Source organism: Anomaloglossus baeobatrachus, chromosome 5 (assembly GCF_048569485.1).
Source record: "Anomaloglossus baeobatrachus isolate aAnoBae1 chromosome 5, aAnoBae1.hap1, whole genome shotgun sequence".
In the NCBI taxonomy this organism is placed as follows: Eukaryota; Metazoa; Chordata; class Amphibia; order Anura; family Aromobatidae; genus Anomaloglossus; species Anomaloglossus baeobatrachus.
This window is the reverse complement of record NC_134357.1, coordinates 539,634,853-539,643,850: the sequence shown is the minus strand read 5'-3', so window position 1 is coordinate 539,643,850 and position 8,998 is coordinate 539,634,853.

Below are 8,998 nucleotides of genomic sequence, written 5' to 3'. Positions count from 1 at the left end.
ATAGATAGTGATATCCTGACACCTTATAGGAACCTGACACATACAATGATACCGTCACCCCCCGATCCCTTCATAGCGTTACTGTATAATGTCCCAGCATTCCCAGCAGTGTCACCTCTCCAGTCAGCAGCTCAATCATCTTGTAGGTGAGTTCTAGGATCTTCTGGTCATTGATGTCCTCATGTATCGGGGGGTGAAGTGGAGGCCCCGTGATTGGGCTCAGGGGTCTTCCCCATCCCTCAGATACAGGGTCCTGACAGCGCTCACTAGAGGTCTTCTTCACTACTGTGTAATCCTGGTTATGGAGAGACACAGTAATAAATCTCACTACAGACATTTCCAGAGTCCTCACCTCTCCAGTTCTGTCCATCTGTTATTCCCATAGATAAGAATGATGTAATGTGACGTCATCAGAATCTCTCACCTCTCCAGTAAGCCGGAAGAGGATCTCTAGGGTGAGGTGTAATATCCTCTCCACCATCTTGTCCCTGTCCATATCCATCCTTCACGGGGCAATCAGATATTTTTTTATATAGAAGGTCTGGTATTGTAGGGACCTGAATGAGGAGAAGACCTGAAGATAATAAGGAGATACATATAAGGAGATATACTATTTGTATTTCTTTCCTGGCTTTGCTCGGACTGTGGTCGCTTGAGTCTGAGGAGTGGATCCAGTGATTATTTATCAGGTATTGATAATGACAAAATACAATAATAACAAAACCTAGTAATGCGAAATGGAAGGAAAAGAAACAGGTAAGAAACATGTAACATGTAGTGCCGAGATACAAACTAAAAGATAAATTACACACTGAAGGGGTTAATGCCCCCAGTAATGGGGAATCTCCACATACCTCCTCCTGCAGAGCCGCACACTAGATATATGGCTGCTCTGTGCTTCCAGGACCTGTGATGATGTCACATGGAGGGGAGGAGTCAGGGGTCACATGATCAGCTCCTCAGTGTATGCAGGACTCTGCTGTGCTGGGTGTCATGGTGCTGGATGAGGGGAAGGTTATGTGTGGGGTCAGGAGGGGTTTGCAGTGTGGATGTAGCAGAGCCGTGTGTGTACGAGGTGTACGGAGCGGAGCCGTGTGTGTACGAGGTGTACGGAGCGGAGCCGTGTGTGTACGAGGTGTACGGAGCAGAACCGTGTGTGTACGAGGCGTACGGAGCGGAGCCGCGTGTGTACGAGGCGTACGGAGCGGAGCCGTGTGTGTACGAGGCGTACGGAGCGGAGCCGCGTGTGTACGAGGCGTACGGAGCGGAGCCGCGTGTGTACGAGGCGTACGGAGCGGAGCCGCGTGTGTACGAGGCGTACGGAGCGGAGCCGTGTGTGTACGAGGCGTACGGAGCGGAGCTGCGTGTGTACGAGGCGTACGGAGCGGAGCCGTGTGTGTACGAGGTGTATGGAGCGGAGCCGTGTGTACGAGGTGTACGGAGCAGAGCTGTGTGTGTACGAGGTGTACCGAGGGGAGCCGTGTGTGTACGGAGCAGAGCCGCGTGTGTACGAGGTGTACAGAGCAGAGCCGCGTGTGTACGAGGTGTACAGAGCAGAGCCGTGGGTGTACGATTTGTACGGAGCAGAGCCGTGTGTTGTGTGTACGAGGTGTACAGAGCGGAACAGTGTGTGTACGAGGTGTACGGAGCGGAGCCATGTGTGTATGAGGTGTGCAGAGCCGTGTTTGTACGAGGTGTACGGAGTGGAGCCGTGTGTGTATAACGTCTATAGAGTGGGTTCAACTTGGTTAAAAAAAAAGAACCCAGGTTCGGGTCCAGAATTGATCCCGGTGGCCGCCACTGGATCCAGCGGTGGCCGCGATTAACCTCAGTGACACCTCAGCTGATCGCGCTACTCACCTCAGTTGCTGCTTGGAGGTGACCGGAGCGGCGGTGTCTGCTGCAGCTCCTGTCACCTTCATGCTGGAAGCGACGCTGGAGGTCCGTGGATTACGCCGGACATGGAGGGCTTTTTGGGGCTTATTAAATTGGTAATGAGGGAATTTGTTAGTGTTTTTTATTTCTAATAAATGATTTTTTCAGGTGTGTGTGTTTATTTACTGTAACTTACAGATTAATCATGGAAGGTATCTCTTGGAGACGCCTGACATGATTAATCTAGGATTTAGTGTCAGCTATGGGCTGCCAATAACTCCTTATTACCCCGATTTGCCAATGCACCAAGGCAAATCGGGAAGAGCCGGGTACTGTCCCAGAACTGTCGCATATAATGTATCCGGCAATTCTGGGCGGCTGCTGACTGATATTGTTAGGCTGGGGGCTCCCCATAACGTGGGGCTCCCCATCCTGAGAATACCAGCCTTCAGCCGTATGGCTTTATCTGGCTGGTATTAAAATTGGGGGGGGGGGACTGCATGCCGTGTTTTTTTAATTATTTATTTCACTGCACAGTATAGACCCGCCCACCGGCTGCTGTGATTGGGTGCAGTGAGACACCTGTCACTCAGCGTGGGGGCGTGTCTCACTGCAACCAATCATAGGCGCCTGTGGGCGGGGAAAGCAGGGAATACGAGATTGTTTAATGAGCGGCCGGCTTTTTCAAAATAGTAAAAGCCACCGGAGCAGTGTGAACGCCGTGCAGCGCCGATGATCGGGGATCGGGGAACAGTGAGTATGAGAGAGGAGAGGAAAATGACCGACAGACTGAGAGAGGGACAGAGATAGTGACGGACCGACAGAGAGAGAATAGAGACCGAGAGGGAGAGACCGACTGACAGAGAATAGTGATTGACAGACATTGTGAGACACCACTCGTTTCCAGTGTTTTAGGAAACATGCAAGAAATGTATTTAGAAAATCAGATGTCACTAGGATGGTGTGAGTGCCGTCCCGAGACATCCGATTATTTACACGCTCCCATAGACTTGCATTGGAAAAACTCGCAAAAAAGCAGCATGCTGCAATTTTTTTCTCAGTCCGATTTGGACTGAGAAAAAAAATCGCAAATGCGAGCTGAATCATTGACTAACATGTGTCCGATTCCAATGCGAGTTTTTCTCGCATTGCTCTACTGCGAGAAACTCGCAAGTGAGAAGCAGCCCTTATACTTACCAAGTCTCCGCGCTGCTCTAACGCTACTTCCGGGCCGCTCATTAGCCTCATACATATTCGTTACTTCCCCCGCCAACTGGCAGTCCTCATGTCTCTGATTGGTTGCAGTCATATGTGCCTCCAGCCTGTGTGACTGCAACCAATCAGAGGCGCTGTGTGTAAGTCTCTATTGCTGTAAAAATAAATAAAAAAAATTGTCATAGGGTCCCCCATATTATGATACCCAGCACAGATAACTTATACGGCTACAGGTTGTATCAAAATAAGAGGAACCGCATGCAGCTTTTTTTTTTAATTATTTAAAGAAAAATTTAAAAAAAAAACGGCATGCAGTCCCTTCCAATTTTGATACCCAGCCATGATAAAACCGACAGCTGGGAGCTGGTATTCTCAGGCTGGGGAGGACCCATGCTCATTGCCCCCCAGCCTAAAATTAACAGCCTGGTGCTGCCCACGATTGTCACATTCACTAGATGCGACAGTCCCAGAACTTTTGCCGACCCATCTCGATTGCCCTGGAGTGGTAACAATTGGGGTAATAAGGGGTTAATGACAGCCCACAGTTGCCACTAAGTCATAGATTAGTAATTGGGAGGCATATATGAGACCCCCGCATTACTAATCTGTAAGTGAAAAGAAATAAACACAGACACAGAAAAAATCCTTTATTTGAAATAGAATACAAAACCCACCCTCTTTCACCTATTTATTAACCGCCAAAACAGCCAGGTCCGACATAATCCATACAAGGTCCCACAACAATTCTGGCTCCACTACATGTGATGTCACAGCGCGGCCATAGAACATGACCACCCAGCGTGAGCTTCATGCAGAGAATGAACGAGCCGTGCGATGATCGGTGACGCTACGCAGGTTATTTACGGTCACAGCTGGAGGTTCCCACGGTCCTCCACCTGTAATCACAGGTAACCTGACCTCAGGTGACCTCATTGACCTGAGTGACCTCAGCTGAGATTTTGATGATGTGTTCTCTGAGAAGGGTTGTCAGGAGTTGCCGCTGCATAGACCTTATGACTGCACCGTAAGGTTGAGGCCGGGGCAAAACTGCCCAAGTGCAGACTGTATAACTTGGACGCCCTGAGACATTAGTTTTCAAGGAGTAAAGTTGAAACCAGAAGTTTACATATACTATCTAAAAAGACACATCTGCATGTATTTCTCACAATCTGACATGAAATCAGAATAAACCTTTCCCGTTTTAGGTCAATTACGATTACCAAAATTATTTATATATATATACTCTGCCAAGAAGAAGCCATTTTCTCTCTCTCATTATTCTGCCACTTGGTAAAGATAAGTAATTTTGGTTCCTAATTGACCTAGAATGTCAGATACTGAATAAAACATGTATATGTGTTTTTTTAGATTATGAATGTAAATTGCTAGTTTCAACCGTACACATGTGGCCAAAATTGTTAGTATCCATCGTTTAATGAAAGAAAAACCCACAATGGTCACAGAAATAACTTCAATCCGACAAAAGTAATAATAAATAAAAAATCTATGAAAATGAATAAATGAAAGTCAGACATTGCTCTTCAACAATGATTCCACTGATTTTTTTTTAACTAAAACTCATGAAATAGGCCTGGACAGAAAAGATGGTACCCCTGAAAATAATGTGATGAAAGGGACATGTTAAACTAAGGTGTGTCCACTGATTAGTCCACAGATGTCCACAATCTTGTAATCAGTCAGTGGGCCTGTATATAGGGCCACAGATACTCACTGTGCTGTTTGGTGACATGGTGTGTACTACACTCAACATGGACCAGAGGAAGCGAAGCAAAGAGTTGTCTCAGGAGATTAGAAAGAATATTATAGACAAGCATGTTAAAGGTAAAGGTTATAAGACCATCTCCAAGCAGCTTGATGTTCCTGTGACTACAGTTGCATATATTATAATTTAAGATCCATGGGACTGTAGCCAACCTCCCTGGATGTGGCCGCAGGAGGAAAATTGATGAGAAATCAAAGAGGCAGATGGTAACAAAAGAGCCCAGAAAAACGTTTATAGAGATTAAAGGTGAACTTAAAGCTCAAGGAACATCAGTGTAAGACTGCACCATCCATCCTTGTTTGAACCAAAGTGGATTTCATGGGATACGACCAAGGAAGACACCATTGTTGAAGAAAAATCATGAAAGAGCCAGACTGGAATTTGCCAAACTACATGTTGATAAGCTTCTGGGAGAATGTCCCATGGACAGATGAGTCAAAAATGGAACTTTTTGGCAAGGCACATCAGCTCTATGTTCACAGGTGGAAAAATGAAGCATATCAGGAAAAGTAGCCTGTCCCTACTGTGAAACATTGATGAGGCTCTGTTATGTTCTTGGGCTGCTTTGCTGCATCTGGACAGGGTGTCTTGAATCTGTGCAGGGTACAATTAAATCTCAAGACTATCAAGGGATTCTAGAGAGAAATGTGCTGCCCAGTGTCAGAAAGCTTGGTCTCAGTCGCAGGTCATGGGTCTTGTAACAGGATAATGACCCAAAACACACAGCTAAAAACACCCAAGAATGGCGAAGAAGAAAACATTGGACTATTCTGAAGTGTCTTTCTATGAGCCCTGACCTAAATCCTATTGAGCATCTTTGGAAAAAGCTGAAACATGCCATCTGGAAAAGGCAACATTCAAACACGAGACAACTGTAACAGTTTGCTCTTGAGGAGTTGGCCAAAATACCTGTCGAGAGCTGCAGAAGTCTCATTGACAGTTACAGGAATCGTTTGATTGCAGTGATTGCCTCAAAAGGTTGTGCAACAAAATATTAAGTTAAGGGTATCATCATTTCTATCCAGGCCTATTTCATGAGGTTTTTTTTTTAAATTCTGTGGAAGCAGAAAAGCAGCAATGTCTGTCCTTCATTTGTTAATTTTCATAGATTTTTTTATTATTATTACTTTTGTCAGATTCAAGTTATTTCTCTGACTATTGTTGATTTTTCTTTCATTAAACAAGAGGTACCAACAATTTTGACCATGTGTGTATATTACAGAGAGTCTGGCTAAAGGGCACATTAGGCCATCCTCGTCTGCAGTGGCTGCCAGTTTCTTCTTTGTTGAAAAGAAGGATGGTGGACTTCGGCTATGCCTGGACGTTTGTGAGCTCAACCACATAACTGTTTTTGATTCGTATCCCTTGCCACTCATTCCTGACCTATTTAATCAGATTGCCATTGCCTTTTGGTTCTCTAAACTTGACCTTAGGGGGGGCCTATAATCTGATCCAGTACTCAATGGGCACCCATTACACCAGCGGTCGATGCTGCGGTCTGCACACAGAGCTCAATCATCTTGATGCGAGTGATAATTAAACATGTCTGCACACTAATGAAGGTCATCTGACCAAAACGTTTGTGCCTGTTTAACTTGTGGATATTTAAAATAAATAGAACAAAATCACTTATTGAGTGGCAAGTATTGCTTGATACGACACATGCGTTTGGAACTTACTTGTACACCAACCAGCCAGAAGTGCCGTGCTATCCCTATCTATAATCTGATAGGGGTCAGGCAGGGGGTTAAGTGGAAAACGGCATTTAATAAGCCAGAGGGGCACTTCGAAAATCTGGTGATGCCATACTAACGCAAATGCAGTTTTTGTAATCGTGTAACTTGATGACATTCTAATATATTCAATGGATTTTGGGTCTCATTTGCAACATGTCAGACAAGTATTTAAAATTCTCAGAGAAGGGGGCGGAGCCTGGCAATGGAGGAGTGAGGACGCTGCTCTTCCCTGATCTCAGGCCCGGACAGGCCCTAGGCCCATTTTAAGAGACACACACCCGGCTATACAACAGCCAATGCCGGCTAAGAGAAAGAGTAACAGCGGCAGGGCAAAAACTGAACTTCGGATGCCGGCTCCTGCGCGCATTACAAGATATCTTAGGAGCTCCACCGGACCAGGCCGAGCCTCAACCCCACCTAAAATGGCGGCCGCAGCACTCCGGGGGACATCCACGCTACCCGGCAGCATGGAGGAGAGCGGCACTATCACACAGCCTCAGCTGCCCAGGGCCCTACAGACGGCGACGGTGATGGGAGAGCGGAGCAGCGGCGGTGACAGGCTCGGACGCGGTGAGGAAGTGCAGCCCAGGGGGACCCCTTCCACTCACATCATGGCGGCAGCGGCAGCACCTGGGACTCACCACCCGAGAGACCGGGATGAAACGGAGCTGAACGCAGAGCAGGGCGCTGACGGCCAGGATGGGGGTAAGGCACTGGGGAAACCCCTGAAGTTAAAGCCAGCTCAACAGACCTACACGGGTAATCAGCAGCAAGAAAATAATAATGACATCCCCCACATAGTGCCTTCTGCGCAGGAGACAATGGAGACTTACAGGGAGGCATTGCTCAGTGCAGAGCAGTTAGGGGTCAAGTGCCTTAGGGATGATCCATTTAATACTGATGTACATAGCTCATTGGAAGCCCCTATAAGCTCAGCTCCTTCTATTACCCAGCCTAAACAGATGGAAAGGAGACCCCCTGTAAATGCCTTGGACACGCTGGGGGATTCCTATATAAACGAAACCCTCTCATCCCCTGAAAGGGGAAAGATGCCAGCTGCCTTCAGGTCTCCTCCACACAGTCCAGGAGATGGAGACACTGGGGAGGGGGGACCAGAAATATGTGTCTGGGATGATCTTAAAGCCCGTATCAGAGCTATTCCAACTAGAGAAGAAATGGAGGAGTACATCACCAGAATGGAGGCTTCATACAAAGCAGAGTCTAAGTCCATGAAAGTAGAAATGCAGCAGTTAAACGTACGCATGACAACTTCCGAAACATGCTCAGCTGCTATGTCTGCACAGCTTTCCCAACAGGCACAGACCCTAGCTGCACAAGCTATCCAAATAGAGAACCTGACGAACCTATTGGACGATTTGGAGAACAGGGGCAGACGTAATAACATCAGGATACGGGGTATCCCCGAGTCCATAGCCCCCCAGGACCTGGATGCTTCCTTGGGACGTCTGTTCAACTCCATTCTGGACCTACCAAGGGATACCCACCTGGAATTGGACAGAGCACATAGATCACTGGGCCCCAAACCATTGGAAAATGCTAATCCTCGGGATGTAATCTATAGAGTACATAAGTATAAAAAGAAGGAAGAAATCCTGGCCAAAGCTAGGCAAAGGGACGCTGTTATGTTTAAGAATACACCAGTCCAATTACTTCCGGATTTGTCTAGGCACACTCTACAGAAGCGCAGGGCCCTAAGACCTATACTGGACATTCTACGACAGAGAAATATTCTGTATTCTTGGGGATTCCCCTTTAAATTACAGGTCCGACATGCTGGAGGTTTTCATGTGCTCCATTCTCTACTGGATCTCCCATCCTTTTGTGCAGCCCTTGGATTACCTGTCGTCCATATCCCGGACAAGGAGTGGCCACGAGTACACAGTTTCCCCGGAGAGTCAAGCACCAACCCTCTCCCGCGATGAGAGAATACTCGCAGGAGAAATCGGGGCCCACAGCGAAAGAAAGTAGTGGAGATGACACCGGCGGAACGTGAGGGGGAGTGAGATCTTTCAGTCCTTTCTAGTCTGGACATATTGTTGAATTGAGATCTCGCAGGCCAGTTTAGAGTTAACTTAGAGTTTATACCGGCCAAGCTATGACCTGAGTCATCAATGTCAGGAACGTAATAGCTATTGTGATGTCTTTCTAGTTAAATAATAACAGTTATTTGAATTTCAATGATAAGTGGGATGGAGGTGTGTCGTCATCAAATATTGTTCTAGATTTAAATACTTCATTTTAGGGGGGTCTGGGGCCAGTCCGGGGGAGATGGGCCTCTGTTGAAAGTCTACTCCCCACCGGGGTTCTACACGCTGCGGACAGGTGTAGGTTACACTGACCCCACGATCGCTGCCTGATACTATTGTTG